Below are 21,875 nucleotides of genomic sequence, written 5' to 3'. Positions count from 1 at the left end.
TTTCAATATCTGTACTCTAGCTGTAGTCTTCTTTCTCTGTCTGTACTCTCAGTTCCGGTTTGTTTCACTCTGCGTCCTCACAGTTCAATGTTGTTTCACTATCTGTACTCACTGTTCAGTGTTGTTTCTCAATCTGTACTCTCATTTCAGTGTTGTTTCTCTATCTGTACTCTCAGCTTAGTGGTGTTTCTCTATCTCTACTCACAGTTCAGTGTTGTTTCTCAATTTGTACACTGAGTTCAGTGTTGTTTCTCTATCTGTACACTCAGTTCAGTGTTGTTTCTCTGTCTGTACTCACAATTGAATGTTGTTTCACTCTCAGTCCTCTCAGTTCTGTGTTGTTTCAATATCTGTAATCGATCTGTAGTCTTCTTTCACTGTCTGTACACTCAGTTCAGGTTTGTTTCACTATCTGTAATCTCAGTTCAGTGTTGTTCCTCTGCCAGTATTTACAGTTCAGTGTTTTTTCTCTATCTGTAATCTCAGTTCAGTGTTGTTTCTCTATCTGGACTTACAGTTCAGTGTGTTGTTTCTAAATCTGTCCTCTCATTTCAGTGTTGTTCCTCTCGGTCTGTGCTCAGTTCAGTGTTGTCTGTCTGCCTGTACTCACTGTTCAGGCTTGTTTTGCAATCAGTTTTTACTGTTCAGTGTTGTTTCTCTGTCTGTACTCACAGTTCACAGTTGTTTCTCTATCTGCACTCTCAGTTTAGTCTTGTTTGTCTATCTGTAATCTCAGTTCAGTGTGTTGTTTCTCTATCTGTACTCACAGTACACAGTTGTTTCTCTATCTGTAATCTCAGTTCAGTGTGTTGTTTCTCTATCTGTACTCACTGTTCAGTGTTCTTTCTCTATCTGTACTCACAGTTCACAGTTGTTTCTCTATCTGCACTCTCAGTTTAGTCTTGTTTCTCTATCTGTAATCTCAGTTCAGTGTGTTGTTTCTCTATCTGTACTCACAGTACACAGTTGTTTCTCTATCTGTAATCTCAGTTCAGTGTGTTGTTTCTCTATCTGTACTCACAGTTCAATGTTGTTTCACTATCTGCCCTCACAGTTCAATGTCGTTTCACTCTCTGTACTCACAGTTCATTCTTGTTTGTCTATCTGTACTCTCAGCTGAGTGGTGGTTCTCTCTCTGTACACTCAGTTCAGTGTTGTTTCTCTAGCTGTACACTCAGTTCAGTGTTGCTTCTCTGACTGTACTCACAACTGAATGTTGTTTCACTATCTGTCCTCTCAGTTCAGGAATGTTTCAATATCTGTACTCTAGCTGTCGTCTTCTTTCTCTGTCTGTACTCTCAGTTCAGGTTTGTTTCACTATCTGTAATCTCAGTTCAGTGTTGTTCCTCTGCCAGTACTCACAGTTCAGTATTGTTTCTCTATCTGTACTCACAGTTCAGTATTGTTTCTCTATCTGTACTCTCAGCTCAGTGGTGTTTCTCTATCTGCACTCACAGTTCAGTGTTGTTTCTCAATCTCTACTCTCATTTCAGTGTTGTTTCTCTATCTGTACTCTTAGCTTAGTCGTGTTTCTCTATCTGTACTCACAGTTCAGTGTTGTTTCTCAATTTGTACACTGAGTTCAGTGTTGTTTCTTTATCTGTACACTCAGTTCAGTGTTGTTTCTCTGTCTCTACTCACAATTGAATGTTGTTTCACTATCAGTCCTCTCAGTTCTGTGTTGTTTCAATATCTGTAATCGATCTGTAGTCTTCTTTCACTGTCTGTACACTCAGTTCAGGTTTGTTTCACTATCTGTAATCTCAGTTCAGTGTTGTTCCTCTGCCAGTATTTACAGTTCAGTATTTTTTCTCGATCTGCAATCTCAGTTCAGTGTTGTTTCTCTGACTGTACTCACAATTGAATGTTGTTTCACTATCTGTCCTCTCAGTTCAGGAATGTTTCAATATCTGTACTCTAGCTGTCGTCTTCTTTCTCTGTCTGTCCTCTCAGGTCAGGTTTGTTTCTCTATCTGTACGCTCAGTTCAGTGTTGATTCTCAATCAGTCCACTCAGTTCAGTGTTGTTTCTCAATCTGTACTCTCAGTTCAGTGTTGTTTCTCTATCTGGACCCTCAGTTCACTGTTGTTTCTATGTCTGTACTCAGAATTGAATGTTGTTTCACTATCAGTCCTCTCAGTTCGGTGTTGTTTCAATATCTGTACTCTCGCTGTAGTCTTCTTTCTCTGTCTGTACTATCAGTTCAGGTTTGTTTCTCTATCTGTTCACTCAGTTCAGTGTTTTTTCTCTGTCTGTACTCACAATTGAATGTTGTTTTACTATCAGTCCTCTCAGTTCTGTGTTGTTTCAATATGTGTACTCCATCTGTAGTCTTCTTTCTCTTTCTGTTCTCTCAGGTCAGGAATGTTTCTCTATCTGTACTCACAGTTCAGTGTTGTTTTACTATCTGTTCTCACAGTTCAGTGTTGCTTCTCTATCTGGACTCTCAGCTCAGTGTGTTGTTACTCTACCTGTGCTCTCAGTTCTGTGTTGGTTCTTTATCTGTGCTCCCAGTTCAATGTTGTTTCACTATCTGTACTCACAGTTCATTCTTGTTTCTCTATCTGTACTCGCAGCTTAGTGGTGTTTCTCTATCTGCACTCACAGTTCAGTGTTGTTTCTCAATCAGTACACTCAGTTCAGTGTTGTTCCTCTATCTGTACACTCACTTCAGTGTTGTTTCTCTGTCTGTACTCACAATTGAATGTTGTTGCACTATCAGTCCTCACAGTTCAGTGTTGTTTCAATATCTGTAGTCTAGCTGTAGTCTTCTTTCTCTGTCTGTACTCTCAGTTCAGGTTTGTTTCACTATCTGGACACTCAGTTCCGTGTTGTTTCTCTATCTGTGCACTCAGTTCGCTGTTGTTTCTCTGTCTGTACTCACAATTGAATGTTGTTTCACTATCAGTCCTCACAGTTCAGTGTTGTTTCAATATCTGAAGTCTCGCTGTAGTCTTCTTTCTCTGTCTGTACTCTCAGTTCAGGTTTGTTTCTCTATCTGTACTCACAGTTCAGTTATTTCTCTATCTGTACTCCCAGTTTAGTCTTGTTTCTCGATCTGTAATCTCAGTTCAGAGTGTTGAGTCTCTCCTTGTACTCACAATTCAATGTTGTTTCACTATCTGTCCTCACAGTTCAATGTGGTTTCACTATCAGTCCTCACAGTTCAGTGTTGTTTCAATATCTGTAGTCTAGCTGTAGTCTTCTTTCTCTGTCTGTACTCGCAGTTCAGGTTTGTTTCTCTATCTGTACACTCAGTTCCGTGTTGTTTCTCTATCTGTGCACTCAGTTCACTGTTGTTTCTCTGTCTGTACTCACAATTGAATGTTGTTTCACTATCAGTCCTCTCAGTTCAGTGTTGTTTCAATATCTGTAGTCTAGCTGTAGTCTACATTCTCTGTCTGTACTCTCAGTTCAGGTTTGTTTCTCTATCTGTACTCACAGTTCACAGTTGTTTCTCTATCTGTACTCTCAGTTTCGTCTTTTTTCTGTATCGGTAATCTCAGTTCAGTGTGTTGTTTCTCTATCTGTACTCACATTTCAATGTTGTTTCACTATCTGTCCTCACAGTTCAATGTTGTTTCACTATCTCTACTCACAGTTCAGTGTTGTTTCTCTATCTGTACTCTCAGCTCAGTGGTGTTTGTCTGCACTCACAGTTCAGTGTTGTTTCTCAATCTGTACTCTCATTTCAGTGTTGTTCCTCTATCTGTACACTCAGTTCAGTGTTGTTTCTCTGTCTGTACTCACAATTGAATGTTGTTTTACTGTCATTCCTCTCAGTTCAGTGTTGTTTCAATATCTGTAGTCTAGCTGTAGTCTTCTTTCTCTGTCTGTACTCTCAGTTCAGGTTTGTTTCTCTATCTGTACACTCAGTTCCGTGTTGTTTCTCTATCTGTGCACTCAGTTCACTGTTGTTTCTCTGTCTGTACTCACAATTGAATGTTGTTTCACTGTCAGTCCTCACAGTTCAGTGTTGTTTCAATATCTGAAGTCTCGCTGGAGTCTTCTTTCTCTGTCTGTACTCTCAGTTCAGGTTTGTTTCTCTATCTGTACTCACAGTTCACAGTTATTTCTCTGTCTGTACTCCCAGTTTAGTCTTGTTTCTGGATCTGTAATCTCAGTTCAGTGTGTTGAGTCTCTCCTTGTGCTCACAATTCAATGTTGTTTCACTATCTGTACTCACTGTTCAATGTGGTTTCACTATCTGTACTCACAGTTCAGTGTTGTTTCTCTATCTGTAATCTCAGCTCAGTGGTGTTTCTCTATCTGTACTCACAATTGAATGTTGTTTCACTATCAGTCCTCTCAGTTCAGTGTTGTTTCAATATCTGTACTCTAGCTGTAGTCTTCTTTCTCTGTCTGTACTCTCAGTTCCGGTTTGTTTCACTCTGTGTCCTCACAATTCAATGTTGTTTCACTACCTGTACTCACTGTTCAGTGTTGTTTCTCTATCTGTACTCTCAGCTTAGTGCTGTTTCTCTATCTGTACTCACAGTTCAGTGTTGTTTCTCAATTTGTACACTGAGTTCAGTGTTGTTTCTCTATCTGTGCACTCAGTTCACTGTTGTTTCTCTGTCTGTACTCACAATTGAATTTTGTTTCACGATCAGTCCTCACAGTTCAGTGTTGTTTCAATATCTGAAGTCTCGCTGTAGTCTTCTTTCTCTGTCTGTACTCCCAGTTCAGGATTGTTTCTCTATCTGTGCACTCAGTTCACTGTTGTTTCTCTGTCTGTACTCACAATTGAATGTTGTTTCACTATCAGTCCTCTCAGTTCAGTGTTGTTTCAATATCTGTAGTCTAGCTGTAGTCTACTTTCTCTGTCTGTACTCTCAGTTCAGGTTTGTTTCTCTATCTGTACTCACAGTTCACAGTTGTTTCTCTATCTGTACTCTCAGTTTAGTCTTTTTTCTCTATCGGTAATCTCAGTTCAGTGTGTTGTTTCTCTATCTGTACTCACATTTCAATGTTGTTTCACTATCTGTCCTCACAGTTCAATGTTGTTTCACTATCTCTACTCACAGTTCAGTGTTGTTTCTCTATCTGTACTCTCAGCTCAGTGGTGTTTGTCTATCTGCACTCACAGTTCAGTGTTGTTTCTCAATCTGTACTCTCATTTCAGTGTTGTTCCTCTATCTGTACACTCAGTTCAGTGTTGTTTCTCTGTCTGTACTCACAATTGAATGTTGTTGCACTATCAGTCCTCACAGTTCAGTGTTGTTTCAATATCTGTACTCTATCTGTAGTCTTCTTTCTCTGTCTGTACTCTCAGTTCAGGTTTGTTTCTCTATCTGTACACTCAGTTCCGTGTTGTTTCTCTATCTGTGCACTCAGTTCACTGTTGTTTCTCTGTCTGTACTCACAATTGAATTTTGTTTCACGATCAGTCCTCACAGTTCTGTTTTGTTTCAATATCTGTACTCTATCTGTAGTCTTCTTTCTCTGTCTGTACACTCAGTTCAGGATTGTTTCTCTATCTGTACACTCAGTTCAGTGTTGTTTCTCTGTCTGTACTCACAATTGAATGTTGTTTTACTATCAGTCCTCTCAGTTCTGTTTTGTTTCAATATCTGTACTCTATCTGTAGTCTTCTTTCTCTGTCTGTACTCTCAGTTCAGGTTTGTTTCTCTATCTGAACTCACAGTTCACAGTTATTTCTCTATCTGTACTCCCAGTTGAGTCTTGTTTCTCGATCTGTAATCTCAGTTCAGTGTGTTGAGTCTCTCGTTGTACTCACAATTCAATGTTGTTTCACTATCCGTCCTCACACTTCAATGTTGCTTCACTATCTGTACTCACAGTTCAGTGTTGTTTCTCTATCTGTACTCTCAGCTCAGTGGTGTTTCTCTATCTGTACACTCAGTTCAGTGTTGTTTCTCTGTCTGTACTCACAATTGAATGTTGTTTCACTATCAGTCCTCACAGTTCAGTGTTGTTTCAATATCTGAAGTCTAGCTGTAGTCTTCATTCTCTGTCTGTACTCTCAGTTCAGGATTGTTTCTCTATCTGTACACTCAGTTCAGTGTTGTTTCTCTGTCTGTACTCACAATTGTATGTTGTTTTACGATCAGTCCTCTCAGTTCTGTGTTGTTTCAATATCTGTACTCTATCTGTAGTCTTGTTTCTCTGTCTGTACTCTCAGTTCAGGTTTCCTTCTCTATCTGTACTCACAGTTCAGTGTTGTTTTACTATCTGTTCTCACAGTTCAGTGTTGCTTCTCTATCTGGACTCTCAGCTCAGTGTGTTGTTCCTCTTTCTGTGCTCTCAGTTTTGTGTTGGTTCTTTATCTGTGCTCCCAGTTCAGTGTTGTTTCTCAATCAGTACACTCAGTTTGTTTCTCTATCTATACACTCAGTTCAGTGTTGTTTCTCTATCTGTACACTCAGTTCACTGTTGTTTCTCTGTCTGTAATCACAATTGAATGTTGTTTCACTATCAGTCCTCTCAGTTCAGTGTAGTTTCAATATCTGTACTCACAGTTCAATGTTGTTTCTCTATCTGTCGTCTCCTTTCTCTGTCTGTACTCTCAGTTCAGGTTTGTTTCTCTATCTGTACTCACAGTTCACAGTTTTTTCTCTATCTGTACTCTCAGTTTAGTCTTTTTTCTCTATCGGTAATCTCAGTTCAGTGTGTTGTTTCTCTATCTGTACTCACATTTCAATGTAGTTTCACTATCTGTCCTCACAGTTCAATGTTGTTTCACTATCTGTACTCACAGTTCAGTGTTGTTTCTCTATCTGTACTCTCAGCTCAGTGGTGTTTGTCTATCTGCACTCACAGTTCAGTGTTGTTTCTCAATCTGTACTCTCATTTCAGTGTTGTTCCTCTATCTGTACACTCAGTTCAGTGTTGTTTCTCTGTCTGTACTCTCAGTTCCGGTTTGTTTCACTCTGTGTCCTCACAGTTCAATGTTTTTTCACTATCTGTACTCACTGTTCAGTGTTGTTTCTCTATCTGTACTCTCAGCTTAGTGGTGTTTCTCTATCTGTACTCACAGTTCAGTGTTGTTTCTCAATCTGTACACTCAGTTCAGTGTTGTTTCTCTATCTGTACACTCAGTTCAGTGTTGTTTCTCTGTCTGTACTCACAATTGAATGTTGTTTCACTCTCAGTCCTCTCAGTTCTGTGTTGTTTCAATATCTGTAATCGATCTGTAGTCTTCTTTCACTGTCTGTACACTCAGTTCAGGTTTGTTTCACTATCTGTAATCTCAGTTCAGTGTTGTTCCTCTGCCAGTATTTACAGTTCAGTGTTTTTTCTCTATCTGTAATCTCAGTTCAGTGTTGTTTCTCTATCTGGACTTACAGTTCAGTGTGTTGTTTCTAAATCTGTCCTCTCATTTCAGTGTTGTTCCTCTCGGTCTGTGCTCAGTTCAGTGTTGTCTATCTGCCTGTACTCACTGTTCAGGCTTGTTTTGCAATCAGTTTTTACTGTTCAGTGTTCTTTCTCTATCTGTACTCACAGTTCACAGTTGTTTCTCTATCTGTACTCACAGTTCAATGTTGTTTCTCTGTCTGTTCTCAGAATTGAATGTTGTTTCACTATCAGTCCTCTCAGTTCTGTGTTGTTTCAAGATCTGTACTCGATCTGCAGTCTTCTTTCACTGTCTGTACTCTCAGTTCAGGTTTGTTTCACTATCTGTAATCTCAGTTCAGTGTTGTTCCTCTGCCAGTACTCACAGTTCAGTATTGTTTCTCTATCTGTAATCTCAGTTCAGTGTTGTTTCTCTATCTGGACTTACAGTTCAGTGTGTTGTTTCTAGATCTGTCCTCTCATTTCAGTGTTGTTCCTCTTGGTCTGTGCTCAGTTCAGTGTTGTCTGTCTGCCTGTACTCACTGTTCAGGCTTGTTTTGCAATCAGTTTTTACTGTTCAGTGTTCTTTCTCTATCTGTACTCACAGTTCACAGTTGTTTCTCTATCTGCACTCTCAGTTAAGTCTTGTTTCTCTATCTGTACTCACAGTTCAGTATTGTTTCTCTATCTGTTCTCTCAGCTCAGTGGTGTTTCTCTATCTGCACTCACAGTTCAGAGTTGTTTCTCAATCTGTACTCTCATTTCAGTGTTGTTTCTCTATCTGTAAACTCAGTTCACTGTTGTTTTTCTGTCTGTACTCACAATTGAATGTTGTTTCACTATCAGTCCTCTCAGTTCAGTGTTGTTTCAATATCTGTACTCTAGCTGTCGTCTTTTTTCTCTGTCTGTATTCTCAGTTCCGGTTTGTTTCACTCTGTGTCCTCACAGTTCAATGTTGTTTCACTATCTGTACTCACTGTTCAGTGTTGTTTCTCGATCTGTACTCTCAGCTTAGTGGTGTTTCTCTATCTGTACTCACAGTTCAGTGTTGTTTCTCAATTTGTACACTGAGTTCAGTGTTGTTTCTCTATCTGTACACTCAGTTCACTGTTGTTTCTCTGTCTGTACTCACAATTGAATGTTGTTTCACTATCAGTCCTCTCAGTTCTGTGTTGTTTCAATATCTGTAATCGATCTGTAGACTTCTTTCACTGTCTGTACTCTCAGTTCAGGTTTGTTTCACTATCTGTAATCTCAGTTCAGTGTTGTTCCTCTGCCAGTTTTTACAGTTCAGTATTTTTTCTCTATCTGTAATCTCAGTTCAGTGTTGTTTCTCTCTCTGGACTTACAGTTCAGTGTATTGTTTCTCGATCTGTCCTCTCATTTCAGTGTTGGTCCTCTTGGTCTGTGCTCAGTTCAGTGTTGTCTGTCTGCCTGTACTCACTGTTCAGGCTTGTTTTGCAATCAGTTTTTACTGTTCAGTGTTGTTTCTCTATCTGTACTCACTGTTCAGTGTTCTTTCTCTATCTGTACTCACAGTTCACAGTTGTTTCTCTATCTGCCCTCTCAGTTTAGTCTTGTTTCTCTATCAGTAATCTCAGTTCAGTGTGTTGTTTCTCTATCTGTACTCACAGTTCACAGTTGTTTCACTATCTGTAATCTCAGTTCAGTGTGTTGTTTCTCTATCTGTACTCACAGTTCAATGTTGTTTCACTATCTGCCCTCACAGTTCAATGTCGTTTCACTATCTGTACTCACAGTTCATTCTTGTTTCTCTATCTGTACTCTCAGCTTAGTGGTGTTTCTCTATCTGTACTCTCAGCTGAGTGGTGTTTCTCTATCTGTACACTCAGTTCAGTGTTGTTTCTCTGACTGTACTCACAATTGAATGTTGTTTCACTATCAGTCCTCTCAGTTCGGTGTTGTTTCAATATGTGTACTCGAGCTGTAGTCTTCTTTCTCTGTCTGTACTCTCAGTTCAGGTTTGTTTCTCTATCTGTACACTCAGTTCCGTGTTGTTTCTCTATCTGTGCACTCAGTTCACTGTTGTTTCTCTGTCTGTACTCACAATTGAATGTTGTTTCACTATCAGTCCTCACAGTTCAGTGTTGTTTCAATATCTGAAGTCTCGCTGTAGTCTTCTTTCTCTGTCTGTACTCTCAGTTCAGGTTTGTTTCTCTATCTGTACTCACAGTACACAGTTATTTCTCTATCTGTACTCCCAGTTTAGTCTTGTTTCTCGATCTGTAATCTCAGTTCAGTGTGTTGAGTCTCTCCTTGTACTCACAATTCAATGTTGTTTCACTCTGTGTCCTCACAGTTCAATGTTGTTTCACTATCTGTACTCACTGTTCGTGTTGTTTCTCTATCTGTACTCTCAGCTTAGTGGAGTTTCTCTATCTGTACTCACAGTTCACAGTTATTTCTCTATCTGTACTCCCAGATTAGTCTTGTTTCTCGATCTGTAATCTCAGTTCAGTGTGTTGAGTCTCTCCTTGTACTCACAATTCAATGTTGTTTCACTATCTGTCCTCACAGTTCAATGTTGTTTCACTATCTGTACTCACAGTTCAGTGTTGTTTCTCTATCTGTACTCTCTGCTCAGTGGTGTTTCTCTATCTGTACACTCAGTTCACTGTTGTTTCTCTGTCTGTACTCACAATTGAATGTTGTTTCACTATCAGTCCTCTCAGTTCAGTGTTGTTTCAATATCTGTACTCTAGCTGTAGTCTTCTTTCTCTGTCTGTATTCTCAGTTCCGGTTTGTTTCACTCTGCGTCCTCACAGTTCAATGTTGTTTCACTATCTGTACTCACTGTTCAGTGTTGTTTCTCAATCTGTACTCTCATTTCAGTGTTGTTTCTCTATCTGTACACTCAGTTCACTGTTGTTTCTCTGTCTGTAGTCACAATTGAATGTTGTTTCACTATCAGTCCTCTCAGTTCAGTGTTGTTTCAATATCTGTACTCTAGCTGTAGTCTTCTTTCTCTGTCTGTATTCTCAGTTCCGGTTTGTTTCACTCTGCGTCCTCACAGTTCAATGTTGTTTCACTATCTGTACTCACTGTTCAGTGTTGTTTCTCTATCTGTACTCTCAGCTTAGTGGTGTTTCTCTATCTGTACTCACAGTTCAGTGTTGTTTCTCAATTTGTACACTGAGTTCAGTGTTGTTTCTCTATCTGCACACTCAGTTCAGTGTTGTTTCTCTGTCTGTACTCACAATTGAATGTTGTTTCACTATCAGTCCTCACAGTTCAGTGTTGTTTCAATATCTATAGTCTAGCTGTAGTCTTCTTTCTCTGTCTGTACACTCAGTTCCGTGTTGTTTTTCTATCTGTGCACTCAGTTCACTGTTGTTTCTCTGTCTGTACTCACAATTGAATGTTGTTTCACTATCAGTCCTCACAGTTCAGTGTTGTTTCAATATCTGAAGTCTCGCTGTAGTCTTCTTTCTCTGTCTGTACTCTCAGTTCAGGTTTGTTTCTCTGTCTGTACTCACAGTTCACAGTTATTTCTCTATCTGTACTCCCAGTTTAGTCTTGTTTCTCGATCTGTAATCTCAGTTCAGTGTGTTGAGTCTCTCCTTGTACTCACAGTTCAATGTTGTTTCACTATCTGTACTCACTGTTCAGTGTTTTTTCTCTATCTGTACTCTCAGCTTAGTGGTGTTTCTCTATCTGTACTCACAGTTCAGTGTTGTTTCTCTGTCTGTACTCACAATTCAATGTTGTTTTACTATCATTCCTCTCAGTTCTGTGGTGTTTCAATATCTGTACTCTATCTGTAGTCTTCTTTCTCTGTCTGTACTCTCAGTTCAGGTTTGTTTCTCTATCTGTACTCACAGTTCAATGTTGTTTCTCTGTCTGTTCTCAGAATTGAATGTTGTTTCACTATCAGTCCTCTCAGTTCTGTGTTGTTTCAAGATCTGTACTCGATCTGCAGTCTTCTTTCACTGTCTGTACTCTCAGTTCAGGTTTGTTTCACTATCTGTAATCTCAGTTCAGTGTTGTTCCTCTGCCAGTACTCACAGTTCAGTATTGTTTCTCTATCTGTAATCTCAGTTCAGTGTTGTTTCTCTATCTGGACTTACAGTTCAGTGTGTTGTTTCTAGATCTGTCCTCTCATTTCAGTGTTGTTCCTCTTGGTCTGTGCTCAGTTCAGTGTTGTCTGTCTGCCTGTACTCACTGTTCAGGCTTGTTTTGCAATCAGTTTTTACTGTTCAGTGTTCTTTCTCTATCTGTACTCACAGTTCACAGTTGTTTCTCTATCTGCACTCTCAGTTAAGTCTTGTTTCTCTATCTGTACTCACAGTTCAGTATTGTTTCTCTATCTGTTCTCTCAGCTCAGTGGTGTTTCTCTATCTGCACTCATAGTTCAGTGTTGTTTCTCTATCTGTACTCTCTGCTCAGTGGTGTTTCTCTATCTGTAAACTCAGTTCACTGTTGTTTTTCTGTCTGTACTCACAATTGAATGTTGTTTCACTATCAGTCCTCTCAGTTCAGTGTTGTTTCAATATCTGTACTCTAGCTGTAGTCTTCTTTCTCTGTCTGTATTCTCAGTTCCGGTTTGTTTCACTCTGCGTCCTCACAGTTCAATGTTGTTTCACTATCTGTACTCACTGTTCAGTGTTGTTTCTCGATCTGTACTCTCAGCTTAGTGGTGTTTCTCTATCTGTACTCACAGTTCAGTGTTGTTTCTCAATTTGTACACTGAGTTCAATGTTGTTTCTCTATCTGTACACTCAGTTCAGTGTTGTTTCTCTGTCTGTACTCACAATTGAATGTTGTTTCACTATCAGTCCTCTCAGTTCTGTGTTGTTTCAATATCTGTAATCGATCTGTAGACTTCTTTCACTGTCTGTACTCTCAGTTCAGGTTTGTTTCACTATCTGTAATCTCAGTTCAGTGTTGTTCCTCTGCCAGTTTTTACAGTTCAGTATTTTTTCTCTATCTGTAATCTCAGTTCAGTGTTGTTTCTCTCTCTGGACTTACAGTTCAGTGTATTGTTTCTCGATCTGTCCTCTCATTTCAGTGTTGGTCCTCTCGGTCTGTGCTCAGTTCAGTGTTGTCTATCTGCCTGTACTCACTGTTCAGGCTTGTTTTGCAATCAGTTTTTACTGTTCAGTGTTGTTTCTCTATCTGTACTCACTGTTCAGTGTTCTTTCTCTATCTGTACTCACAGTTCACAGTTGTTTCTCTATCTGCTCTCTCAGTTTAGTCTTGTTTCTCTATCAGTAATCTCAGTTCAGTGTGTTGTTTCTCTATCTGTACTCACAGTTCACAGTTGTTTCACTATCTGTAATCTCAGTTCAGTGTGTTGTTTCTCTATCTGTACTCACAGTTCAATGTTGTTTCACTATCTGCCCTCACAGTTCAATGTCGTTTCACTATCTGTACTCACAGTTCATTCTTGTTTCTCTATCTGTACTCTCAGCTTAGTGGTGTTTCTCTATCTGTACTCTCAGCTGAGTGGTGTTTCTCTATCTGTACACTCAGTTCAGTGTTGTTTCTCTGACTGTACTCACAATTGAATGTTGTTTCACTATCAGTCCTCTCAGTTCGGTGTTGTTTCAATATCTGTACTCGAGCTGTAGTCTTCTTTCTCTGTCTGTACTCTCAGTTCAGGTTTGTTTCTCTATCTGTACACTCAGTTCCGTGTTGTTTCTCTATCTGTGCACTCAGTTCACTGTTGTTTCTCTGTCTGTACTCACAATTGAATGTTGTTTCACTATCAGTCCTCTCAGTTCTGTGTTGTTTCAATATCTGTAATCGATCTGTAGACTTCTTTCACTCTCTGTACTCTCAGTTCAGGTTTGTTTCACTATCTGTAATCTCAGTTCAGTGTTGTTCCTCTGCCAGTTTTTACAGTTCAGTATTTTTTCTCTATCTGTAATCTCAGTTCAGTGTTGTTTCTCTATCTGGACTTACAGTTCAGTGTGTTGTTTCTCGATCTGTCCTCTCATTCCAGTGTTGGTCCTCTCGGACTGTGCTCAGTTCAGTGTTGTCTGTCTGCCTGTACTCACTGTTCAGGCTTGTTTTGCAATCAGTTTTTACTGTTCAGTGTTGTTTCTCTATCTGTACTCACTGTTCAGTGTTCTTTCTCTATCTGTACTCACAGTTCACAGTTGTTTCTCTATCTGCACTCTCAGTTTAGTCTTGTTTCTCTATCTGTAATCTCAGTTCAGTGTGTTGTTTCTCTATCTGTACTCACAGTTCACAGTTGTTTCACTATCTGTAATCTCAGTTCAGTGTGTTGTTTCTCTATCTGTAATCTCAGTTCAGTGTGTTGAGTCTCTCCTTGTACTCACAATTCAATGTTGTTTCACTATCTGTCCTCACAGTTCAATGTTGTTTCACTATCTGTACTCACAGTTCAATGTTGTTTCTCTGTCTGTACTCTCAGCTCAGTGGTGTTTCTCTATCTGTACACTCAGTTCAGTGTTGTTTCTCTGTCTGTACTCACAATTGAATGTTGTTTCACTATCAGTCCTCACAGTTCAGTGTTGTTTCAATATCTGTACTCTATCTGTAGTCTTCTTTCTCTGTCTGTAATCTCAGTTCAGGTTTGTTTCTCTATCTGTACTCACAGTTCACAGTTATTTCTCTATCTGTACTCCCAGATTAGTCTTGTTTCTCGATCTGTAATCTCAGTTCAGTGTGTTGAGTCTCTCCTTGTACTCACAATTCAATGTTGTTTCACTATCTGTCCTCACAGTTCAATGTTGTTTCACTATCTGTCCTCACAGTTCAATGTTGTTTCACTATCTGTACTCACAGTTCAGTGTTGTTTCTCTATCTGTACTCTCTGCTCAGTGGTGTTTCTCTATCTGTAAACTCAGTTCACTGTTGTTTCTCTGTCTGTACTCACAATTGAATGTTGTTTCACTATCAGTCCTCTCAGTTCAGTGTTGTTTCAATATCTGTACTCTAGCTGTAGTCTTCTTTCTCTGTCTGTATTCTCAGTTCCGGTTTGTTTCACTCTGCGTCCTCACAATTCAATGTTGTTTCACTATCTGTACTCACTGTTCAGTGTTGTTTCTCAATCTGTACTCTCATTTCAGTGTTGTTTCTCTATCTGTACACTCAGTTCACTGTTGTTTCTCTGTCTGTAGTCACAATTGAATGTTGTTTCACTATCAGTCCTCTCAGTTCAGTGTTGTTTCAATATCTGTACTCTCGCTGTAGTCTTCTTTCTCTGTCTGTATTCTCAGTTCCGGTTTGTTTCACTCTGCGTCCTCACAGTTCAATGTTGTTTCACTATCTGTACTCACTGTTCAGTGTTGTTTCTCTATCTGTACTCTCAGCTTAGTGGTGTTTCTCTATCTGTACTCACAATTCAGTGTTGTTTCTCAATTTGTACACTGAGTTCAGTGTTGTTTCTCTATCTGCACACTCAGTTCAGTGTTGTTTCTCTGTCTGTACTCACAATTGAATGTTGTTTCACTATCAGTCCTCACAGTTCAGTGTTGTTTCAATATCTATAGTCTAGCTGTAGTCTTCTTTCTCTGTCTGTACACTCAGTTCCGTGTTGTTTTTCTATCTGTGCACTCAGTTCACTGTTGTTTCTCTGTCTGTACTCACAATTGAATGTTGTTTCACTATCAGTCCTCACAGTTCAGTGTTGTTTCAATATCTGAAGTCTCGCTGTAGTCTTCTTTCTCTGTCTGTACTCTCAGTTCAGGTTTGTTTCTCTATCTGTACTCACAGTTCACAGTTATTTCTCTATCTGTACTCCCAGTTTAGTCTAGTTTCTCGATCTGTAATCTCAGTTCAGTGTGTTGAGTCTCTCCTTGTACTCACAATTCAATGTTGTTTCACTCTGTGTCCTCACAGTTCAATGTTGTTTCACTATCTGTACTCACTGTTCAGTGTTGTTTCTCTATCTGTACTCTCAGCTTAGTGGTGTTTCTCTATCTGTACTCACAGTTCAGTGTTGTTTCTCAGTTTGTACACTGAGTTCAGTGTTGTTTCTCTATCTGTACACTCAGTTCAGTGTTGTTTCTCTGTCTGTACTCTCAGTTCAGGTTTGTTTCTCTATCTGTACTCACAGTTCACAGTTATTTCTCTATCTGTACTCCCAGTTTAGTCTTGTTTCTCGATCTGTAATCTCAGTTCAGTGTGTTGAGTCTCTCCTTGTACTCACAATTCAATGTTGTTTCACTATCTGTCCTCACAGTTCAATGTTGTTTCACTATCTGTACTCACAGTTCAGTGTTGTTTCTCTATCTGTACTCTCAGCTCAGTGGTGTTTCTCTATCTGTACACTCTGTTCAGTGTTGTTTCTCTGTCTGTCCCCACAATTGAATGTTGTTTCACTATCAGTCCTCACAGTTCAGTGTTGTTTCAATATCTGTAGTCTAGCTGTAGTCTTCTTTCTCTGTCTGTACTCTCAGTTCAGGATTGTTTCTCTATCTGTTCACTCAGTTCAGTGTTGTTTCTCTGACTGTACTCACAATTTAATGTTGTTTTACTATCATTCCTCTCAGTTCGGTGTGGTTTCAATATCTGTACTCGATCTGTAGTCTTCTTTCTCTGTCTATACTCTCAGTTCAGGTTTGTTTCACTATCTGTAATCTCAGTTCAGTGTTGTTCCTCTGCCAGTACACACAGTTCAGTGTTGTTTCAATATCTGTAGTCTAGCTGTAGTCTTCTTTCTCTGTCTGTACTCTCAGTTCAGGATTGTTTCTCTATCTGTTCACTCAGTTCACTGTTGTTTCTCTGTCTGTACTCACAATTGAATGTTGTTTCACTATCAGTCCTCTCAGTTCAGTGTTGTTTCAATATCTGTACTCTAGCTGTAGTCTTCTTTCTCTGTCTGTATTCTCAGTTCCGGTTTGTTTCACTCTGCGTCCTCACAGTTCAATGTTGTTTCACTATCTGTACTCACTGTTCAGAGTTGTTTCTCAATCTGTACTCTCATTTCAGTGTTGTTTCTCTATCTGTACACTCAGTTCACTGTTGTTTCTCTGTCTGTAGTCACAATTGAATGTTGTTTCACTATCAGTCCTCTCAGTTCAGTGTTGTTTCAATATCTGTACTCTAGCTGTAGTCTTCTTTCTCTGTCTGTATTCTCAGTTCCGGTTTGTTTCACTCTGCGTCCTCACAGTTCAATGTTGTTTCACTATCTGTACTCACTGTTCAGTGTTGTTTCTCTATCTGTACTCTCAGCTTAGTGGTGTTTCTCTATCTGTACTCACAGTTCAGTGTTGTTTCTCAATTTGTACACTGAGTTCAGTGTTGTTTCTCTATCTGCACACTCAGTTCAGTGTTGTTTCTCTGTCTGTACTCACAATTGAATGTTGTTTCACTATCAGTCCTCACAGTTCAGTGTTGTTTCAATATCTATAGTCTAGCTGTAGTCTTCTTTCTCTGTCTGTACACTCAGTTCCGTGTTGTTTTTCTATCTGTGCACTCAGTTCACTGTTGTTTCTCTGTCTGTACTCACAATTGAATGTTGTTTCACTATCAGTCCTCACAGTTCAGTGTTGTTTCAATATCTGAAGTCTCGCTGTAGTCTTCTTTCTCTGTCTGTACTCTCAGTTCAGGTTTGTTTCTCTGTCTGTACTCACAGTTCACAGTTATTTCTCTATCTGTACTCCCAGTTTAGTCTTGTTTCTCGATCTGTAATCTCAGTTCAGTGTGTTGAGTCTCTCCTTGTACTCACAGTTCAATGTTGTTTCACTATCTGTACTCACTGTTCAGTGTTGTTTCTCTATCTGTACTCTCAGCTTAGTGGTGTTTCTCTATCTGTACTCACAGTTCAGTGTTGTTTCTCTGTCTGTACTCACAATTCAATGTTGTTTTACTATCATTCCTCTCAGTTCTGTGGTGTTTCAATATCTGTACTCTATCTGTAGTCTTCTTTCTCTGTCTGTACTCTCAGTTCAGGTTTGTTTCTCTATCTGTACTCACAGTTCAATGTTGTTTCTCTGTCTGTTCTCAGAATTGAATGTTGTTTCACTATCAGTCCTCTCAGTTCTGTGTTGTTTCAAGATCTGTACTCGATCTGCAGTCTTCTTTCACTGTCTGTACTCTCAGTTCAGGTTTGTTTCACTATCTGTAATCTCAGTTCAGTGTTGTTCCTCTGCCAGTACTCACAGTTCAGTATTGTTTCTCTATCTGTAATCTCAGTTCAGTGTTGTTTCTCTATCTGGACTTACAGTTCAGTGTGTTGTTTCTAGATCTGTCCTCTCATTTCAGTGTTGTTCCTCTTGGTCTGTGCTCAGTTCAGTGTTGTCTGTCTGCCTGTACTCACTGTTCAGGCTTGTTTTGCAATCAGTTTTTACTGTTCAGTGTTCTTTCTCTATCTGTACTCACAGTTCACAGTTGTTTCTCTATCTGTTCTCTCAGCTCAGTGGTGTTTCTCTATCTGCACTCACAGTTCAGTGTTGTTTCTCTATCTGTACTCTCTGCTCAGTGGTGTTTCTCTATCTGTAAACTCAGTTCACTGTTGTTTTTCTGTCTGTACTCACAATTGAATGTTGTTTCACTATCAGTCCTCTCAGTTCAGTGTTGTTTCAATATCTGTACTCTAGCTGTAGTCTTCTTTCTCTGTCTGTATTCTCAGTTCCGGTTTGTTTCACTCTGCGTCCTCACAGTTCAATGTTGTTTCACTATCTGTACTCACTGTTCAGTGTTGTTTCTCGATCTGTACTCTCAGCTTAGTGGTGTTTCTCTATCTGTACTCACAGTTCAGTGTTGTTTCTCAATTTGTACACTGAGTTCAATGTTGTTTCTCTATCTGTACACTCAGTTCAGTGTTGTTTCTCTGTCTGTACTCACAATTGAATGTTGTTTCACTATCAGTCCTCTCAGTTCTGTGTTGTTTCAATATCTGTAATCGATCTGTAGACTTCTTTCACTGTCTGTACTCTCAGTTCAGGTTTGTTTCACTATCTGTAATCTCAGTTCAGTGTTGTTCCTCTGCCAGTTTTTACAGTTCAGTATTTTTTCTCTATCTGTAATCTCAGTTCAGTGTTGTTTCTCTCTCTGGACTTACAGTTCAGTGTATTGTTTCTCGATCTGTCCTCTCATTTCAGTGTTGGTCCTCTCGGTCTGTGCTCAGTTCAGTGTTGTCTATCTGCCTGTACTCACTGTTCAGGCTTGTTTTGCAATCAGTTTTTACTGTTCAGTGTTGTTTCTCTATCTGTACTCACTGTTCAGTGTTCTTTCTCTATCTGTACTCACAGTTCACAGTTGTTTCTCTATCTGCTCTCTCAGTTTAGTCTTGTTTCTCTATCAGTAATCTCAGTTCAGTGTGTTGTTTCTCTATCTGTACTCACAGTTCACAGTTGTTTCACTATCTGTAATCTCAGTTCAGTGTGTTGTTTCTCTATCTGTACTCACAGTTCAATGTTGTTTCACTATCTGCCCTCACAGTTCAATGTCGTTTCACTATCTGTACTCACAGTTCATTCTTGTTTCTCTACCTGTACTCTCAGCTTAGTGGTGTTTCTCTATCTGTACTCTCAGCTGAGTGGTGTTTCTCTATCTGTACACTCAGTTCAGTGTTGTTTCTCTGACTGTACTCACAATTGAATGTTGTTTCACTATCAGTCCTCTCAGTTCGGTGTTGTTTCAATATCTGTACTCGAGCTGTAGTCTTCTTTCTCTGTCTGTACTCTCAGTTCAGGTTTGTTTCTCTATCTGTACACTCAGTTCCGTGTTGTGTCTCTATCTGTGCACTCAGTTCACTGTTGTTTCTCTGTCTGTACTCACAATTGAATGTTGTTTCACTATCAGTCCTCTCAGTTCTGTGTTGTTTCAATATCTGTAATCGTTCTGTAGACTTCTTTCACTCTCTGTACTCTCAGTTCAGGTTTGTTTCACTATCTGTAATCTCAGTTCAGTGTTGTTCCTCTGCCAGTATTTACAGTTCAGTATTTTTTCTCTATCTGTAATCTCAGTTCAGTGTTGTTTCTCTATCTGGACTTACAGTTCAGTGTGTTGTTTCTCGATCTGTCCTCTCATTCCAGTGTTGGTCCTCTCGGTCTGTGCTCAGTTCAGTGTTGTCTGTCTGCCTGTACTCACTGTTCAGGCTTGTTTTGCAATCAGTTTTTACTGTTCAGTGTTGTTTCTCTATCTGTACTCACTGTTCAGTGTTCTTTCTCTATCTGTACTCACAGTTGACAGTTGTTTCTCTATCTGCACTCTCAGTTTAGTCTTGTTTCTCTATCAGTAATCTCAGTTCAGTGTGTTGTTTCTCTATCTGTACTCACAGTTCACAGTTGTTTCACTATCTGTAATCTCAGTTCAGTGTGTTGTTTCTCTATCTGTAATCTCAGTTCAGTGTGTTGAGTCTCTCCTTGTACTCACAATTCAATGTTGTTTCACTATCTGTCCTCACAGTTCAATGTTGTTTCACTATCTGTACTCACAGTTCAATGTTGTTTCTCTGTCTGTACTCTCAGCTCAGTGGTGTTTCTCTATCTGTACACTCAGTTCAGTGTTGTTTCTCTGTCTGTACTCACAATTGAATGTTGTTTCACTATCAGTCCTCACAGTTCAGTGTTGTTTCAATATCTGTACTCTATCTGTAGTCTTCTTTCTCTGTCTGTACTCTCAGTTCAGGTTTGTTTCTCTATCTGTACTCACAGTTCACAGTTATTTCTCTATCTGTACTCCCAGATTAGTCTTGTTTCTCGATCTGTAATCTCAGTTCAGTGTGTTGAGTCTCTCCTTGTACTCACAATTCAATGTTGTTTCACTATCTGTCCTCACAGTTCAATGTTGTTTCACTATCTGTACTCACAGTTCAGTGTTGTTTCTCTATCTGTACTCTCTGCTCAGTGGTGTTTCTCTATCTGTACACTCAGTTCACTGTTGTTTCTCTGTCTGTACTCACAATTGAATGTTGTTTCACTATCAGTCCTCTCAGTTCAGTGTTGTTTCAATATCTGTACTCTAGCTGTAGTCTTCTTTCTCTGTCTGTATTCTCAGTTCCGGTTTGTTTCACTCTGCGTCCTCACAGTTCAATGTTGTTTCACTATCTGTACTCACTGTTCAGTGTTGTTTCTCAATCTGTACTCTCATTTCAGTGTTGTTTCTCTATCTGTACACTCAGTTCACTGTTGTTTCTCTGTCTGTAGTCACAATTGAATGTTGTTTCACTATCAGTCCTCACAGTTCAGTGTTGTTTCAATATCTATAGTCTAGCTGTAGTCTTCTTTCTCTGTCTGTACACTCAGTTCCGTGTTGTTTTTCTATCTGTGCACTCAGTTCACTGTTGTTTCTCTGTCTGTACTCACAATTGAATGTTGTTTCACTATCAGTCCTCACAGTTCAGTGTTGTTTCAATATCTGAAGTCTCGCTGTAGTCTTCTTTCTCTGTCTGTACTCTCAGTTCAGGTTTGTTTCTCTATCTGTACTCACAGTTCACAGTTATTTCTCTATCTGTACTCCCAGTTTAGTCTTGTTTCTCGATCTGTAATCTCAGTTCAGTGTGTTGAGTCTCTCCTTGTACTCACAATTCAATGTTGTTTCACTCTGTGTCCTCACAGTTCAATGTTGTTTCACTATCTGTACTCACTGTTCAGTGTTGTTTCTCTATCTGTACTCTCAGCTTAGTGGTGTTTCTCTATCTGTACTCACAGTTCAGTGTTGTTTCTCAATTTGTACACTGAGTTCAGTGTTGTTTCTCTATCTGTACACTCAGTTCAGTGTTGTTTCTCTGTCTGTACTCTCAGTTCAGGTTTGTTTCTCTATCTGTACTCACAGTTCACAGTTATTTCTCTATCTGTACTCCCAGTTTAGTCTTGTTTCTCGATCTGTAATCTCAGTTCAGTGTGTTGAGTCTCTCCTTGTACTCACAATTCAATGTTGTTTCACTATCTGTACTCACAGTTCAGTGTTGTTTCTCTATCTGTACTCTCAGCTCAGTGGTGTTTCTCTATCTGTACACTCTGTTCAGTGTTGTTTCTCTGTCTGTCCCCACAATTGAATGTTGTTTCACTATCAGTCCTCACAGTTCAGTGTTGTTTCAATATCTGTAGTCTAGCTGTAGTCTTCTTTCTCTGTCTGTACTCTCAGTTCAGGATTGTTTCTCTATCTGTTCACTCAGTTCAGTGTTGTTTCTCTGTCTGTACTCACAATTTAATGTTGTTTTACTATCATTCCTCTCAGTTCGGTGTGGTTTCAATATCTGTACTCGATCTGTAGTCTTCTTTCTCTGTCTATACTCTCAGTTCAGGTTTGTTTCACTATCTGTAATCTCAGTTCAGTGTTGTTCCTCTGCCAGTACACACAGTTCAGTGTTGTTTCTCTATCTGTACTCTCAGTTCAGGTTTGTTTCTCTATCTGTACTCACAGTTCAATGTTGTTTCTCTGTTTGTAGTCACAATTGAATGTTGTTTCACTATCAATCCTCTCAGTTCAGTGTTGTTTCAATATCTGTACTCGAGCTGTAGTCTTCTTTCTCTGTCTGTATTCTCAGTTCCGGTTTGTTTCACTCTGCGTCCTCACAGTTCAATGTTGTTTCACTATCTGTACTCACTGTTCAGTGTTGTTTCTCTATCTGTACTCTCAGCTTAGTGGTGTTTCTCTATCTGCACTCACAATTCAGTGTTGTTTCTCAATTTGTACACT

Source organism: Chiloscyllium punctatum, chromosome 22, assembly GCF_047496795.1.
Source record: "Chiloscyllium punctatum isolate Juve2018m chromosome 22, sChiPun1.3, whole genome shotgun sequence".
NCBI lineage: Eukaryota > Metazoa > Chordata > Chondrichthyes > Orectolobiformes > Hemiscylliidae > Chiloscyllium > Chiloscyllium punctatum.
Note: the sequence above shows the minus strand (reverse complement) of the source record.